Source organism: Malus sylvestris, chromosome 5, assembly GCF_916048215.2.
Source record: "Malus sylvestris chromosome 5, drMalSylv7.2, whole genome shotgun sequence".
Lineage (NCBI taxonomy): Eukaryota > Viridiplantae > Streptophyta > Magnoliopsida > Rosales > Rosaceae > Malus > Malus sylvestris.
The window spans coordinates 44,787,576-44,806,307 of NC_062264.1; the positions used below are offsets into that span (position 1 = coordinate 44,787,576).

Below are 18,732 nucleotides of genomic sequence, written 5' to 3' on the forward strand. Positions count from 1 at the left end.
GATCATCAGAGATTTGTGGGTTTGTTCCAAAGGCATTTATTGCCTTCGTCTTCTGGGGCTGTACCGCGTAATGAAGCTCCAAATGATCAACCTCTGATGCCTCCTCCTTCTAGGGTTCTGTCCAGTACTGAGGCTCCAAATGATCCCCCTCCGGTGCCTTCTCTTTCTGGGGCTCTACCGACTGCTGAGACTTCTCCTAAGCAACCTTTGTGAAGGCTCCCTCTTGTGTGTTTATTTTGACTCATGTATATGTACATATTTGTAGCTTATCGGGGATATCAATAAATAAGCTTTCCTTCATTTCAACGTATTGTGTTAAATACACCAAAGCCTTCTTCGCTAAGTTCTTTGAATTTTCTTTTGTTGAAGCTTGTATGTTGAAGCTTTCTAAGTGGAGCATGTAGGTTGGGGTAGTGTTCCCTTAATTTTCCGAGTGAGGAAAACTTCTCGGTTGGAGACTTGGAAAATCCAAGTCACTGAGTGGGATCGGCTATATGAATCTTAGAACGCCATTGTGCTCGATCCTGTGTCATGTCCTTCGTTAGATCCAAGTACTCTAAGTCTTTTCTTAGAGTCTCTTCCAAAGTTTTCCTAGGTCTTCCTCTACCCCTTCGGCCCTGAACCTCTGTCCCATAGTCGCATCTTCTAATCGGAGCGTCAGTAGGCCTTCTTTGCACATGTCCAAACCACCGTAACCGATTTTCTCTCATCTTTCCTTCAATTTCGGCTACTCCTACTTTACCCCGAATATCCTCATTCCTAATCTTATCCTTTCTCGTGTGCCCACACATCCAACGAAGCATCCTCATCTCCGCTACACCCATTTTGTGTACGTGTTGATGTTTCACCGCCCAACATTCTGTGCCATACAGCATCGCCGGCCTTATTGCCGTCCTATAAAATTTTCCCTTGAGCTTCAGTGGCATACGGCGGTCACATAACACGCCGGATGCACTCTTCCACTTCATCCATCCAGCTTGTATTCTATGGTTGAGATCTCCATCTAATTCTCCGTTCTTTTGCAAGATAGATCCTAGGTAACGAAAACGGTCGCTCTTTGGTATTTCTTGATCTCCGATCCTCACCCCTAACTCGTTTTGGCCTCCATTTGCACTGAACTTGCACTCCATATATTCTGTCTTTGATCGGCTTAGGCGAAGACCTTTAGATTCCAACACTTCTCTCCAAAGGTTAAGCTTTGCATTTACCCCTTCCTGAGTTTCATCTATCAACACTATATCGTCTGCGAACAGCATACACCAAGGAATATCATCTTGAATATGTCCTGTTAACTCATCCATTACCAACGCAAAAAGGTAAGGACTTAAGGATGAGCCTTGATGTAATCCTACAGTTATGGGAAAGCTTTCGGTTTGTCCTTCATGAGTTCTTACGGCAGTCTTTGCTCCTTCATACATATCCTTTATAGCTTGGATATATGCTACTCGTACTCCTTTCTTCTCTAAAATCCTCCAAAGAATGTCTCTTGGGACCCTATCATACGCTTTTTCCAAATCTATAAAGACCATGTGTAAATCCTTTTTCCCATCTCTATATCTTTCCATCAATCTTCGTAAGAGATAGATTGCCTCCATGGTTGAGCGCCCTGGCATGAACCCGAATTGGTTGTCCGAAACCCGTGTCTCTTGCCTCAATCTATGCTCAATGACTCTCTCCCAGAGCTTCATTGTATGACTCATTAGCTTAATACCCCTATAGTTCATGCAATTTTGTACGTCGCCCTTATTCTTGTAGATAGGCACCAAAGTGCTCGTTCGCCACTCATTTGGCATCTTCTTCGTTTTCAAAATCCTATTGAAAAGGTCAGTGAGCCATGTTATACCTGTCTCTCCCAAAAGTTTCCACACTTCGATTGGTATATCGTCTGGGCCTATTGCTTTTTTATGCTTCATCTTCTTCAAAGCTACAACCACTTCTTCCTTCCGGATTCGACGATAAAAAGAGTAATTTCTACACTCTTCTGAGTTACTCAACTCCCCTAAAGAAGCACTCATTTCATGTCCTTCATTGAAGAGATTATGAAAATAACCTCTCCATCTGTCTTTAACCGCGTTCTCTGTAGCAAGAACCTTTCCATCCTCATCCTTGATGCACCTCACTTGGTTTAGGTCCCTTGTCTTCTTTTCCCTTGCTCTAGATAGTTTATAGATATCCAACTCTCCTTCTTTGGTATCTAGTCGTTTATACATATCGTCGTAAGCCGCTAACTTAGCTTCTCTGACAGCTTTCTTCGCCTCTTGCTTCGCTTTTCTATACCTTTCACCATTTTCATCGGTCCTCTCCTTGTATAAGGCTTTACAACATTCCTTCTTAGCCTTCACCTTTGTTTGTACCTCCTCATTCCACCACCAAGATTCCTTTTGGTGTGGGGCAAAGCCCTTGGACTCTCCTAATACCTCTTTTGCTACTTTTCGGATACAACTAGCCATGGAATCCCACATTTGACTAGCTTCCCCCTCTCTATCCCACACACATTGGGTGATTACCTTCTCTTTGAAAATGGCTTGTTTTTCTTCTTTTAGATTCCACCATCTAGTCCTTGGGCACTTCCAAGTCTTGTTCTTTTGTCTTACTCTTTTGATATGTACATCCATCACCAACAAGCGATGTTGATTAGCCACGCTCTCTCCTGGTATAACTTTGCAATCCTTACAAGTTATACGATCCCCTTTCCTCATTAGAAGAAAATCTATTTGTGTTTTTGACGACCCACTCTTGTAGGTGATCACATGTTCTTCTCTCTTCTTAAAGAAGGTGTTGGCTAAGAAGAGATCATATGCCATTGCAAAATCCAAGATAGCTTCCCCATCCTCGTTTCTCTCCCCAAAACCATGGCCACCATGAAAACCTCCATAGTTGCCTGTCTCCCTGCCCACGTGTCCATTTAAATCTCCTCCTATAAATAACTTCTCCGTCTGAGCAATTCCTTGCACCAAGTCTCCAAGATCTTCCCAAAATTTCTCCTTCGAACTCGTATCCAACCCTACTTGAGGTGCGTACGCACTAATCACATTGATAAGTTCTTGTCCTATTACAATCTTGATTGCCATGATTCTATCTCCTACCCTCTTGACATCTACAACATCTTGTACCAAGGTCTTGTCCACGATGATGCCAACACCGTTTCTCGTTCTATTTGTGCCCGAATACCAAAGTTTAAACCCTGAGTTTTCTAGATCCTTTGCCTTACTACCAACCCACTTAGTTTCTTGTAGGCACATAATATTTATCCTTCTCCTCACCATAACTTCCACTACTTCCATAGATTTTCCCGTTAAGGTTCCTATATTCCACGTTCCTAAACGCATTTTGCTCTCTTGAACTCTACCCTTTTGTCCTAGCTTCTTCACCCTCCCCCGTCTAATAGGATCAAAGTACTTCTTTTGTGTGTCCCGGGTAAAGTTGATAGGAGCATATGCTCCCAAACAACTTTGAGTGGAGTCGTTCGAAAAGAAGTTTCTATGGCCCCCTTGCTCATTTAACACTGCATCCGGGTGCCGATGGAGATACAGCGACCCTTGCTCACTTATCACTGTGCTCGGGCCACACAGCGCGCCACTTACGGGTGACGCCCTAGCTTTAGCGCGATTTTGTTCTGGATTCATTTTCATAAGGATTCGACGTGATCATGGAGTGCCGGCTGTCGACTACCTGACGCCCTCCCCCTCCTCCTTTATCCGGGCTTGGGACCGGCCATGTAAGACATAGGCGGATAATAGGAAATGTAAATATTTCCCCAAGAAAGCATATCAAAGAAAAGGGTAACAGAAATTGTGAAATTTGGCACCTTTATTGTTCGTAACAGCAGCAGGATGGCATCGACTTTCAATCCTGGCACAAAGCTAACAATCAAAAGAATGTCATAGGTCACATCCTTTGCTGGTATAGAGCAATCTTCATCACTTCCATCACCACAAACCTCTCCCCACTTAACCTAAACAATCACATTTCATCCAAAATCAGTAAACACTTGAACTTGCAGCAAATTAATAAACAAAAACTAGGCAAACACGAAAAACACAACCACAAAACCCCTTTGAATTCATGGGTAAGAGCATCTCTTCCAGGAGTAGGAGGCATCTACCTTCACCGATGCTTCAAGAAAGGAGCCGTTGGGAAAGTGAAGGAAAAATTTAGTCCTAGCTAAGAACAAGTATGAACATTTGAATACACATGCAAGCTATTAACACTTTAAAGTAGGCATGCATCCAAAAAACAATTCATAAAACCCATGACTTTCAAAGCCTAGTATATGGTGAACCAAAATAAACTCTTTAACAACATTAAAGAGAAGTAAAGATTTAGAGTTTCTTTACCCTTGAAGCTCATCCTTGTTTACACAAGGGATTCACCCAAGTGGAGGGCCTTCAAGTCACTTCCAAGCTCCTTAGATGTTCCTTGTGCTTTTCCTCCCTTTAGTGCTCCTTTGATGATTTGAGGAAATAAGGATTGGTTCTCCAAAACACCAAAAGTTTGATGTCTCTAAGTATCTTCACCAAGGATGTATCTTGTGAAGATGATATGGATGACTTAAGGAAGAAGAGATTGCTAGATGTCCCTTCCCTTAGTGGCCGGCCTCCTTAGAGAAAAAGAGAGAAAATCTTTCACCCAATTTCAACAAGAAGAACCCTAATTGAAAACAAAGCTATAAAGTTGAATTTATACTTCATTTCAAGTGAGTGGCAAACTTGTAATTAATCCAAGTTTGCTACCCTCACCCTTATGGCCGGCCTTACTTTGTTATTGGGCTAATTTGCCCATTTTGTTTTAGTTGTCATACAACATAAACATAATGGGCCTTGTGGACCAAAACGCTTTTGGGCCCCGAAATCCAAAACCAACATATAAGCCCAATACGAACCTTTCGTAAAATTAATTAACTAATTAATTAATCTTGACCATTCTTCAATTAAACCATTTAATTGCTTATCCATTTCATTTAATTTCTTCACATACATCCTTACTCGGTGTACGATCCATTAGGTTCCAATTAGCGAGGCAATAGGCGATGTTACTCTTAATGATCGATTGTGAATTGAAACCACATTTCAATTCTCCCTTTGATGATTAGTGTTTGCTAATCATTAGGGCTTCCACAAACCATGAGTGACACCTAGCAGTATGTCATGGTTACCCAAGCTAAGTAGAATTGGTTGGAGAACCTATCCAGTTACAACTACAATGCAATACGGTCCTTCTCTAATACAATACTCTTAATCACATTGTTTAAGTGATAGTTTGTTTCATGTCTACTATCCAATGTGATACTTTCCTATATGATTCCCTTGAATATGATTTGGAACAAACTTCCTAAGTCATATTCATTTGCTTTGGCCAAAGACTTTAGAATCATATCTTAGAGTATTCTCCTTCCACCTTGGAAGGTTAGAGATCCCTTGTTGTGCATTCATATGCCTACATGACTAGATAGCTTGACCCCAACAATGACGTGGACACTCCGAGGGAATGCCGTTGACATGATTAAAGATCAAGGACCTAACCATTAGACATCTATGATGCCTCAGGTCAAATGACTACTTTGCATATTGTAACTTTAGAGTTCATACATGACATGTATGTTCGAACTCTCTTTTGATCGTAGTTCAGTGTACTCGATTACTCTTTCGAGCACCTATGTGTTTGTCTTAGTGTCCAACACCAAATTACTTGAGACTAGTTCATACTCACGTTTGAGTCAACATAACACATACTAACCTTAGCGGATTGTCAATGCCCAATTGACAATCCGATGGCTAGGAACGTTTTAGGAATGAACATAAGAGAAAGGTCTCGTTAATCTAACTTACTTAGATTACTTATCTCTTAGATCAAATACATTCCTTGGATTCTCTTATTGCTTAAACACATGATACAATAAATAGTGATTAACAATAAGCTTTGCCCTTCCATTAAACATATAAAAGTTCAATACAACAAGTATTCCAAAAGCTATTACATCAAATGAGTGGCTTTGTGGGCATACTTCCAACAGAAAGTACTTGGCCTTTAGAACCTTCGAAACCAGAGAGTTGGGGTTCGTAAGGATTCTCCATCCTTGTTTAGCAAGGAGGCTAAGATTGAATGCATACAAATTCCTCAAGCTCAAAAGTCGTCGGATTTCGGGATGCAGAGTTTCTCCCAGAAGAGCCAATGTGTTCTCTTTTCACCCTCGATGTTGTTCCACCAGAAGGAGGCAATTAATTTGTTTAAGTCCTCACAGTAGTATTTAGGTAGAAGATAGCAGTTCATAGTGTATAGGGGAATGGAGAGCGCAACGGACTTGATAAGAATTTCTTTACTGGCAGCGCTTAGCATCTTCCCTTTCCAGCTTTGGAGCCTCTTCCAAAGTCGCTCTTTGATGTAGCCAAAGCATTGGCTTTTGTTTCTTCCCGCATATGTCGGCATACCCAAATACTTAGTGTGCTGGTTGACCACCTAAACACCCAACAAAGCAGCTAGTTTAAGACGCAGAGGATGTTTGATGTTGAGACTGAAACAGACCTCGCTCTTCAGCAGGTTAACATTTTGGCCCGATGCAAGTTCATAGGAAAAAAGGATCTCGAAAATTTGGTGACAATCCGACTCACTGACCTGGCAAAATAGGAGGCTGTCATCAGCGAATAGTAGATGATTCACACTAGGACCTCCAACACTGATTGTGATCCCCTAAAATTTTCCTTCCGCCTTCCTTTTCGCGATGAGGCCAGATAAGCCTTTTGTGCAGAGCAGGAAAAGATAGGGTGAAATGGGGTCGCCCTGTTGAATCCCACAAAAGGGGAGGAGGTAGCCACAAAGACAATCGTTGATGACAAAAGAGTACGATACCGAGCATACAAATTCCATCACCAGATTGGTCCAATTCAATGAGAACCCCATACAAACTAAAATACTCCTGAGATAATCCCACTCAATTCTATCATATGTTTTGCTAATGTCCAATTTTAAGGATAAATGGTGCTCCATGAGGGAATGGGAGATTTCTGAAGCCAGAGGTAAATTGTTTGATATCATTCTTCCCGAAACAAATGCGCTTTGAGCAAGAGATATGATGTGGTTTAGAATTCCTTTCAACCTATTCGCCAAAACCTTGGAAGCAATCTTAAACAGGACGTTACAAAAGCTTATGGGCTTGTATTGGGAGATATCCTTGAGGTCATTTACTTTGGGGATGAGGCAAACATGGGTGAAATTTATTTGTTTTAATAACTTGTCCGATTGAAAAGGCATTGGATGGCGTTCGTCACATCCGCTCCAACGATGGCCGAATATCGTTAGAAGACAAAATGGGACATTCCATCGAGCCCCGGCACCGTTGAGGGTTGCATATTAAAGATAGCGGCCTGAACTTCTTCAGCAGATACAGGCAAATCCAATATGAGATTCATCTCTGGAGTCACCCGACGATCGATGGTTTGGAGCACCTCCTCACCACCCCCCGTCGGACCAGCTTTAAATAAGTCTTCAAAATAGTTTAAGATCGAGGACTCGATACCCCTTTCATCAAAAATCCAATTGCCATTGCTACCATATAACCCTTTGATAAGATTTTGGACTTGCGGTTTTTAGCCAGCTTGTGAAAGAAGCGGGTGTTCCTATCACCTTGGCAGAGCCATAGAGATCTAGATCGTTGGTGCCAGTAAGTCTCTTCTTGACCCAATAAGACATCGAGACGCTCCATTGAAATCTTCCTTTCAGCTAGGGCTGCCTCTGACAATGGTTAAGCAAGAATAAAACCAAGTTTCAAATGTATCTCGTTTATATCCTCAATACGTCCCTTGAAGACCGTATGTTGCCACTTAAGAAAGGCAATCATGGTGGCCTTAATTTTGTGGACCACTTGGAACATGGGTACCCCAGTTACAGGACGACTTCATGCTTCCTCTATAACACTCTTGCAGTTTTCGTGGGAGGCCCAAAACTCCTTGAATCGGAATCCATGTCGACATTTCCTCCTAGGACCAAGTTTCCCGTCCATGAAGAGAATAATAGGAACATGATCAGGTTTAGTGGGATCCAGATGGTGAACTTTGGCATTACAGAATAAGGATCTCCATAGAGGGAAGGCCAAGACCCGGTCCAAACGTTTTTTTATGCCTCCTGACTGCGTGGTGATCCAGGTGAATTAGTTTCCAAAGAAACCAAGGTCCCAAAGATTCCAATCAGACACTGCTGACCTGAAGTCGAGAATCTGCTTGATAGGCCTGAATGGGCCGCCCTCATTCTCGTTAGCACTGAGAAGCTCATTTAAGTCCCCTCTCATAACCTAAGCGAGAGAACTAGCTGATGCTAAAAAAGGAAAGAGGTTCCAAGTGGTTGCCCTCTCAGTCGTAATCGGGTTGCCATAAAAGCCAGTAAATCTCCAGTGCAGAGGGTCGACGTTGCATCCAATCTCCGAATCGATGTGATTATCGGAAGCAGAGAGAACCCTTAAGTCAATGCTGGAGTGCCATAGCAAACAGAGGCCTCACGCACTTCCTCGAGACTCGACACAAAATGACCTGTCAAAACCTAACTTGAATTTCAGAGACAAAATACTATGACGCGAAGATTTGGTTTCACACAAGAAAACCAAGATGGGATCTTGCTACTTGATGATGTCTTGCAGCGCCTAAACTTTCTAGGGGTTCCTAAGCCCCCAGCAGTTCCAGAATAAGATTTTCATGGTTTACGATACGGCTGCACCCTGTCAACCGTCGCTGATAATGTAGAAGGTAGGTGCCTGTTGCTGCCTAGCTAGCCCCCATTCTCAGCCTCTTCCAGCTCCTTGGAAGGGCTGATAGTGATGTCGTAAAGATGATCAGAATCTAAAACCTCATCGTCATGTGATGACCTAGGACAGGGGGATTTAGCATCCACACGACTACCAGACCTGGATTTGGAGCTACGAAGGTTCAGATTTGAGAGATAGAGGGGACGACACTTTTTTAAGTTGAGGGAGAGTCGAGGTTTTTTGGTCGAGGGAGAGACTAAAATTGACTCCACGCTCCTACCGTTGGATTACTCAGCCATATAGAATGTATGCTTGAGCTCAATATTGCTGATGTGTAATAAGTTGGTGCTAGGTGGAAAACAACCTTGGGCTAAGAACTTAGAAGGGCTGGTCTGAACATGATCCGAGGCGCGTAAAAACCCGTCCACATCCATTAAGGCCCATGGAGGAAGCCTGTTAGGGTCACACCATTTTTTTGTCCAATGAAAGCTCATTAACAGCTATGGACATGGTGTCATTAGAGAAAGGGTTATGTGATTAAAATCTGGCTGCCGATCAGTACTGATGAGTAATGATGGGGAGGGGACACGTACTCGCCTTCGACGCAACAATTGGATCGTGAAGGGACAACGAGTCAGCAATCGCAGGGATGGCAGGTCTGACGGTCATAGAATTGTCGGTGTACTTTACCAGTCTAGATTGATCACATTTGGCCTGTCTAGCCAGGAATACGATAGTCGGAAAGTCTGAATCTCCATCGAGCAGGTCATAGAAACCATCATCGTCGATTTCCCATTTGCATCTCCAATGGTGCTCATTAGCCCCAGCTTTGTTAAAAAGCCTCAAAATTGGGAATAGTAGAAACTCGCCCGAAACAGACTTTCGATGCGAAGTGATTGGTCAAATCGGCTATCACCAGACGACAAAATAAGTGTCGGACGAAGGCAACCGCTTGAATGACCTAGGCGACCACACTTATAGCAGAAAATTCTGAGACCTTCATAGTGTAGCCGAATAATATATGAACCCAGCTTTGGGCAAGCCACCGAGAAGCTGGTGAGCAATTGCTTTGAGGTATCAAAATCGACTCACATACGAAGAAAGCCTCTGAACCTGATCTCTAGAGAATCCACAACCTCTAGAACTGCCCCCATCTTATAACCCAAGCATCTCACATTCTTCAAGGTGCAGTAGTTCCTACGGATACCGTGCGCCTGGATCCAATAAATGGCCTTGTTAGGGATTATATCATCGAATGAGTGAAATGACGGCCATAGTTTCACTGAGAAGGTATAGTTCCTGATGAACCAGGGATTTCCTTCCAAAAGCCTTCTGGCGACGGCTTCTTCCCCAACCGTGATAGCATACAAGTTTACTTTAGCACGAAGAATGCGAACAACCCCCATCTTGTTCCAAGCAGAGCAAATAACCTCATTTACCATAGTCTGGGAAGGTTCATGGTCAGCGATGAGTCTACCCACAAGATGAATGGTGGTATCAAATCTTTCCTCAAGGGTAATCTTCAAACAATCAAGTTCTTCCTCACCCACACTCATGGTGAAACACTGAAGAAACTTGCCTATAACCCAAGGAGCAAGATACATCCAAATAAAGATACAAGATCAACAATGTGGCTGCACAAAATTAATCCCAAAGATACTCATGAAATCGGGAACAATTTTTTCATAGTCTAGTTGAGAGAAAAGTTGTGAGAGAGAGAGAAACCCTTCCTTCTAAAGAAACACTTTTGGTGGAGAAGGTTAGGTGAATGATAAAAAGAGGGAGGAGTTCCCCTCCTTCTTTAGACTAAATTTGTATTTTTAGAGAATTAGTTCTAAAACATTCTTACTAAAATCACTTTCAGTTATTTTAAATACTTCTAAACAACTGCGTAATAAGATGAGCATTTCGGTTAACACGTACACCAAACAATTGTATTCAAATGGCGGCACATTTCCAGTACTAACATAATTCAGTCTATCCACTTTGGTAACATAAAGAAGAGGTAAAACATGAATTTAAACTTGGAAGCAATCTTAACTTGGAAAATGCATTGGATGGCGTTCGTCACATCCACTCCAACGATGGCCTAATATCGTTAGAAGAAAAAATGGGACATTCCATCGAGCCCCGGCACCGTTGAAGGTCGCATATTAAAGATAACGGCCCGAACCTCTTCAGCAAATACATGCAAATCCAATCTGAGATTCATCTCCGGAGTCACCTGACGATCGATGGTTTAGAGCACCTCCTCACCACCCCCCATCGGACCAGCTTTAAATAAGTCTTCAAAATAGTTTAAGACCGAGGACTCGATACCCCTTTCATAAAAAATGCAATTGCCATTGCTACCATATAACCCTTTGATAAGATTTTTGGACTTGCGGTTTTTATCCCGCTTATGAAAGAAGCGAGTGTTCCTATCGCCTTGGCTGAGCCATAGAGATCGAGATCGTTAGCTCCGGTAAGTTTCTTCTTGACCTAATAAGATGTCGAGACGCTCCATTGGAAGCTTCATTTCAGCTAGGGCCGCCTCTGACAATGGTTAAGCAAGAATAAAACCAAGTTTCAAACGTATTTCATTTATATCCTCAATACGTCCTTTGAAGACCGTATGGTGCCACTTAAGAAGGGCAATCCTGGTGGCCTTAATTTTTTGGACCACTTGGAACATGGGTACCCCGGTTACAGAATGACTTCATGCCTTCTCTATAACACTCTCGCAGTTTTCGTGGGAGGTCCAAAACTCCTTGAATCGGAATCCATGTCGACATTTCCTCCTGGGACCAAGTTTCCCGTCCATGAAGAGAATAATAGGAACATGATCAAGTTTGGTGGGATCCAGATGGTGAACTTTGGCATTACAGAATAAGGATCTCCATAGACGGAAAGCCAAGACCACCCAGTCCAAACGTTCTTTTATGCCTCCAGACTGCGTGGTGATCCAGGTGAATTAGTTTCCAGAGAAACCAAGGTCCCGAAGATTGCAATTAAACATCGCCGACCTGAAGTCGAGAATCTGCTTGATAGGCCTGGATGGGCCGCCCTCATTCTCGTTAGCGCTGAGAAGCTCATTGAAGTCCCATCTCATAACCTAAGGGAGGGAACTAGCTGATGCTAAATAACGAATGAGGTTCTAGGTGGTTGCCCTCTCCGTTGTAATCGGGTTGCCATAAAAGCCAGTAAATCTCCAGTGCAGAGGGTCGGCGTTGCATCTAATCTCTGAATTGATGTGATTATCAGAAGCAGAGAGAACCCTTAAGTCAATGCTGGAGTGCCATAGCAAATAAAAGCCTCACGCACTTCCTCGAGACTCGACACAAAATGACCTGTTAAAACCTAACTTGAATTTCAGAGACAAAATACTATGACGCGAAGATTTGGTTTCACACAAGAAAACCAGGATGAGATCTTGCTACTTGATGATGTCTTGCAACGCCTGAACTTTCCAGAGGTTCCTAAGCCCCTAACAGTTCCAGAATAAGATTTTCATGGTTTACGATACGATTACACCCTTTCAATCGTCACCAATGATGTAGAAGGTAGGTGAATGTTCCTGCCTAGCTAGCCCCCATTCTCAGCCTATTCTAGCTCATTAGAAGGGCTGATAGCGATGTCGCAAAGATGATCAGAATCTAAAACCTCATCGTCATGTGATGACCTGAGACAGGGGGATTCAGCATCCACATGACTACCAGACCTGGATTTGGAGCTATGAAGGTTCAGATTTGAGAGATAAAGGGGACGACCATTTTTTTTTTTAGGGAGAGTCGAGGTTTTTTTGTCAAGGGAGAGACCAAAATTGACTCCACGCTCCTACCAGTAGATTGCTCAGCCAGATGGGATGTATGCTTAAGCTCAGGATTGCTGATGTGTAATAAGTTGGTGCTAGGTGGAAAACAACCTTGGGCTAAGAACTTAGAGGGGCTGGTTTGAACATGATCTGAGGCTTGTAAAAACTCATCCACATCCTTTAAGGCCCATGGAGGAAGCTTACTGGTGTCACACTAGTTTTTTTTCCAAGGAAAGCCCATTAACAGCTATGGACATGGTGTTGTTAGAGAAAGGGTTCTGTGATTAAAATCTGGTTACCGATCAGTACTGATGATGGGGAGGGGACACGAACTCGCTTTCGACGCAATAATTGGATCGTGGGGGAACAGTGAGTTAACAGTCGCAGTGATGGCAAGTCTGACGGTCAGAGAATTATCGGTGTACTCTGCCAGTTTGGATTGATCACATTTGGCCTGTCTAGCCAGGAATACGGTAGTAGGAATGTCTGAGTCTCCGTCCGGCAGGTTGTAAAAACCATCATCGCTGATTTCCCATTTGCATCTCCAATGGTGCTCATTAGCCCCAACTCTGTTAAATAGCCTCGAAATTGGGAATAGTAGAAAACTCGCCCTAAACAGACTTTCGATGCAAAGTGATTTGTTGAATCGGCTTTCACCAGACGGCAGAATGGGAATCGGACGAGGGCAGCCGCTTGAATGACCTAGGCGACCACGCTTATAGTAGAAAAATCTAAGACCTTCATAGCGTAACCGAATAGTATATGTACACAACTTTGGGCATGACACCGAGAAGCTGGTGAGTAAGGGCTTCGAGGTATCAAAATCGACTCGCATGCGGAGAAAGCCTTTAAACCCCATCTCCAGATGATCCTCAACCTCTAGAATTGCCCCCATCTTATAACCCAAGCATCTCGTATTCTTCAAGGTGCAGTAGTTCCTAGGGATACTGTGCGCCTAGATCCAATAAATGGCTCCGTTAGGGATTATATCATCGAGGGAGTGAAATGACGGCCATAGTTTCACTGAGAAGGTATAGTCCCTGATGAACTAGGGATTTCCTTCCAAAAGCATCTTGGTGACAGCTTCTTCCCCAATCGTGATAACATACAAGTTTGCTTTCGCACGAAGAACGCGAACAACCGCCATCTTGTTCCAAGCAGAGCGAATAACCTCCTTCACCACAGTCTGGGAAAGTTCATGGTCAACGATGAGTCTACCCACAAGATGAATGGTGGTATCAAATCTTTCCTCAAGGGTAATCTTCAAACAATCAAGTTCTTCCTCCCCCACACTCATGGTGAAACATTGAAGAAACTTGCCTACAACCCAGGGAGCAAGATACATCCAAATAAAGATACAAGATCAGCACTGTGGCTGCACAAAATTAATCCCAAAGATACTCATGAAATTGGGAACGATTTTTTCATAGTCTAGTTGAGAGAGAAGTTGAGAGAGAAAGAGAAACCCCTCCTTCTAAAGAAACACTTTTGGAGGAGAAGGTTAGGTGAATGATAAAAAGAGGGAGGAGTTCCCCTCCTTCTTTAGACTAAAGTAATATGTATTTTTAAAGAGAATTAGTTCTAAAACATTCTTACTAAAATCACTATCAGTTATTTTAAATACTTCTAAACAAGCCCTAAAACACACCAAAAAATAAAAACAAAACTGCGTAATAAGATGAGCATTTCGGTTAACACGTACACCAAACAATTGTATTCAAATGGTGGCACATTTCCAGTACTAACATAATTCAGTCTATCCACTTTGGTAACATAAAGAAGAGGTAAACCATGAATTTAAACTTGGAGGCAGATTGTCTGCCCTTTCTTTCCCATGCCCTTCTCATCCCCTTCTATTTGTGCGGTCATGGTTAAGTCACGTCAACATTTTATATTCATATTGCTTTTTGTTTTATTATCTCTATTAAAAAATTAATATAAAATATTGACGTGGCTTAACCGTGATCCTATAAATAGGAGGAGATGAGAAAGGGTATGGGAAAAAATGGCAGACAATCTGCTCTTTTAAACTTTGGTACTTTGGCAGAAGAAATCAAAAGAGTTAAATAAATTATTGAACCATGAAGGGGGTTGAGATTTGTTTTTATCTACACGAGCAATTGAAAAGTCAAAAACCATAAGCTAACAAAAATGGGTCATCACCAAGTTAGTTTGGTGACATTTTTCTTATTAATTTTGGAAGATGGTACTAAATTCTTATTTTCTATCTTGTTGATCAAAAGGAAAAAGTTATATCCCTAGGTTGAAAGTACATTTAAAAGTGTTGAAAACATTTTTAGTAAAAATATTTTTAAAACCAATCTGTTGTAAGAAAAATTTCAAATAATTTTAGGCCCAAAAGTATTTTTTTTACAAGTGTTTTCCGTTATTTCAAAAATACTTCCAAACGAGCTCATAGTTAATTATAAACATAAATAGTTTCTTAAAATAATGTATGATCATTATCATCTATTCATACAAAACACACAGAGTAAGGTAGCCAACCAAGATATACACAGTTGAATGATCCATTTCTTGTGGGAAAGAATCATTTTCACACCATTCTTAGTTCCATGGTTCGATTTCAGTCGTTACTCTTTGATGGATATTTACATATACAATCAAACTATTTAGACACAAAATTAATTTACTTGATAAGATACTCTCTTAAATAAGGCATGTAATGTGTCCAATTCTTGATCAAAGTTAGGCTTTTAATATTCAAAGGCCGAGTGGCGTAACAAGATTTAATTATGCATGCATGTCATTTTCCTCATGAATTTTTCTTTTAACAAGAAATGCAATTTTCTATTAACAAACGATAGCAAATATTTGGGTTGTCACATGGATACAATTTCTAGTCACAATACTCACAAATATATGATTTGGAGGTAGTTCACACAAACGAGCAATAATGCTAATCCTTTATTGGATACCACAAGCACATGAACTAGCACAAGCACAATCAATACAAATCTGCCACAAAGACGGCATGTGCAACAGACTTAATTATACCAGTGCACCCATAATATCATTGTCATATAAACGAGACCACATCAAATTATCACTAACAAACTAGGCCACATCAAAACCACCGCTACCGAAGTTTATAATCTTATCAATTAAATGTCTTTATTAAATCTTTTGACAACAAAAAAGAAAGCGTCATAATTAAGAAATTGATTTAATAACAGTGAGATATTAACTGTATGAGGCAGACCATGCGTAGTTGCATTATAAATATGGAAGAAAACATTCGACGATAATCCTATCGACTAAAAAATTAAGCACGGAATATCTCAACAAAAAATAAAAAAACGCACGGACTGCGTTTTATTCAACCTAGAAAATAATAAATTGTGTTCTTTTGTCAACCGTGAAGTCGTAACCAAGTTATTAATCACGCTTGGATCAGAGCGTTCACATTTCATGATGCTTGTGTTGATATCGTTTGTGTTTCCTAAACAAATTTGGACGGAGAACTTAAGGTCCATCGAATCACGTTTACTTGGAATGATTTGATCAAAGTTTAGCAGAGCGAGAAAATTTTTAACTACGTGATCAGTTAGCCTTACGATGTTTTATCTCTAATAAGTATAAAATTTCTTAAATTGGCTTGGACGTTATAGAAAGATGAAAGTGATATATTTATACTCATAACTCAATTTTACTTTACACACAACTTTGTTAATTGTTTGTTATTGATATTCTTCCATTCATTCGATTCGAAATTGAAAATTAAAAGAGGTGTACAAAAAATAAAAATACGTGCATGAATAGCACTATCTTACTTATATTACTAGGTCGAGGATCTTTGTGTCCCAAAATCCTTCCCAAACTTGATTAGAGGACTTGTCAAAATTAGTTTGGTACTAAGGTGATTTTGAAAAAAGTGGTTATCAAAAAAAGTTGGGAGCTTTTTTATGTTTGGTAAACATTCAATTTCAGTTTTTTTTCACAGTTTTTGGTGAAAAAAGCCAAAAACACAAAGCTGAAAAACCCAACTTTGAAAAACCAACTTTTTTTCACATTTGTTTTACAAAAAAACACATTTACAAAAAAATTTACTAAACACTATAATATTGTTTTTTTTTTTCAAAAGCACATTTACAAAAAAGTTTACCAATCACTCTGTTGCTTTATTTCACATCTGCTTATTCTCACAGCACAGCAGAAACAGTTTTTTTTCAAAGCACAGCAATACCAAACTAACCCTAATGTGAGATTAGTGCTTTCGAAATATTTTAGTGAAATTGGAATACAAAATGGTACTTTACCTAATTAGAGATTTTTTTTTTTAATTATCACCTTAATTGAATAATAATATATGATATTTAACTCATGTGTCAAGTATATTGAAAAATCTGTCGGCCCTTCCATTATGGTATGAAAGGGGGCGTGTATAATTGGCCACGTGACAATAGGGGGAAGAAACACGTGTATTCCAAGTCGGCAAATGTTTATGGCCGGCAATGTTGACTCTAATAGGGGCATTTAAGTAAATTCAATAGCAAAAGTATAGTCGTGATTGATTCCATGCATCAACTGTAGGGTAACTGTTGAGGTTTTTCCGTGACAATGATTAAAAAGCAGACAACGGTTAGAAACCAAAGGAAAAAAACAAAGTTACGAAAACACCCCCCCTGAAGTTTTAGCTAAGACGGGACCCTTTTTGTGTCGTTAAGTTGAAAAGCAGATAAATGATGACTTTCTCCAATAAATACAGAGATGCTAACTGGATAGATAATTTCAGTGACCAAGCAATTAACTTGGATAGAGTTTGCACAAAAACACAAGAAGAGTAAAATCCTTAAAGCAAATACGTCACAAAGTAATATATACGCAACAAATCCAAATCGATGTTTAGGGCATCTCTACTCTAATGAGAAAATACAAAATTTGTGATGGAAAAATCATATTTACGTTTCTGATAGAAGTAAATGAAGCTATACTCCAATGAGAATAATGGAAATTTGAGATCCCATTTAATTTTGTCTCTTTGATTAGCGGGACTCATCACCAAAAGATGTAAAAAAAAGAATATAAATTTAAGTTTATATTTACATATTTCGACAAAGATGGATAATTTATATTTCACCGTTGGATAACTTTCTAGCAAAGAAAAAAAATATAAAATGTCCATTTCAAAGTACTTTTGAGAGATGCCCTTGAGAAGAAAAACTTACTTACCGTTATAATTGTTTAGTAATTTGAAATAATTGTATACCGTTATGCATTTTAGAATCCAATTATGTAAATAATCATTCAATGTTATGTGCTAAAATCTAGTTATGTAAAGATATGTGATTAACTCGAGATACAATAGTTAAACATTCCAAATTGCGAATAATCTGGTAGTTCTCGAAACAAAGAAAAAAAAAAGAAAAAAAAACTAACGAAAAGTTCTCAAAAACTTTAGTTTTTAATCAAAAGGACAATATAAATTGTAAGTGAATAATACCAGAAGTGACTTTTCAAGGTAAAAAATGTCATTCACGTTGAAAGTGAACAGTACCAGAAATGTTTGATTAAGATTAAAAAAAAAACACTTTTTGAAAACAAAATGTGAGAAGGGTGTAATAGTAATTTCACCAGGTGTATTACAATTGTTATTTTTCTTTTTTCTTAAAAATAATAATAATTCAAAGTCCTCTTATCCGATAAAATACCAAACACAGTATAAATAATACAGTTATTAGTCCGATACTGCACCAAACGTTTGACTAAATTAGTCAGCACTATCCGATGGCTGTTTATCCTATCCGACAGAAATAGTCAGTACAGTCCGAGTTACCAAACGAGGCCTTAATGTGTTGTGAGTGTAGGATTTGGTGGTGAAAGTCTCTCTCTCTCTCTCTCTCTCTCTCTTCGCTCGAAGTCTTGAAGTCTTGAAGTCTCAAAGACACTCCACCAGTTGAGCACCCAAAAACCTCGTAAACCCTTTTTCTTCCATTTCATTTCTTTACCGAGTGACGCGAGCGAGTTAAGAAATGGCGACTCAGTTACCGGACGATTTCAAGTGCCCAATTTCCCTCGAAATAATGTCCGACCCGGTTATACTCTCCTTAGGTCACACCTTAGATAGGCACTCCATCTAATCTAAGTGTTGGACAAAAGAATTTTTCCTGCACGAAGGTATATGCTCTTTTGTTTTATTAGAAATTGAATTAGTTAATTACTTGAAATATAGTTTTTTTATTTTATTTTA

The 18,732-nt window shown here is 40.2% G+C and overlaps 1 pseudogene; it reads right to left on the minus strand.

Annotated features, from left to right (window-relative positions):
- Positions 1-7,492: 7,492 nt before the first annotated feature.
- LOC126622956 (uncharacterized) lies at positions 7,493-10,287 on the minus strand (annotated as a pseudogene).
- Positions 10,288-18,732: the final 8,445 nt, after the last annotated feature.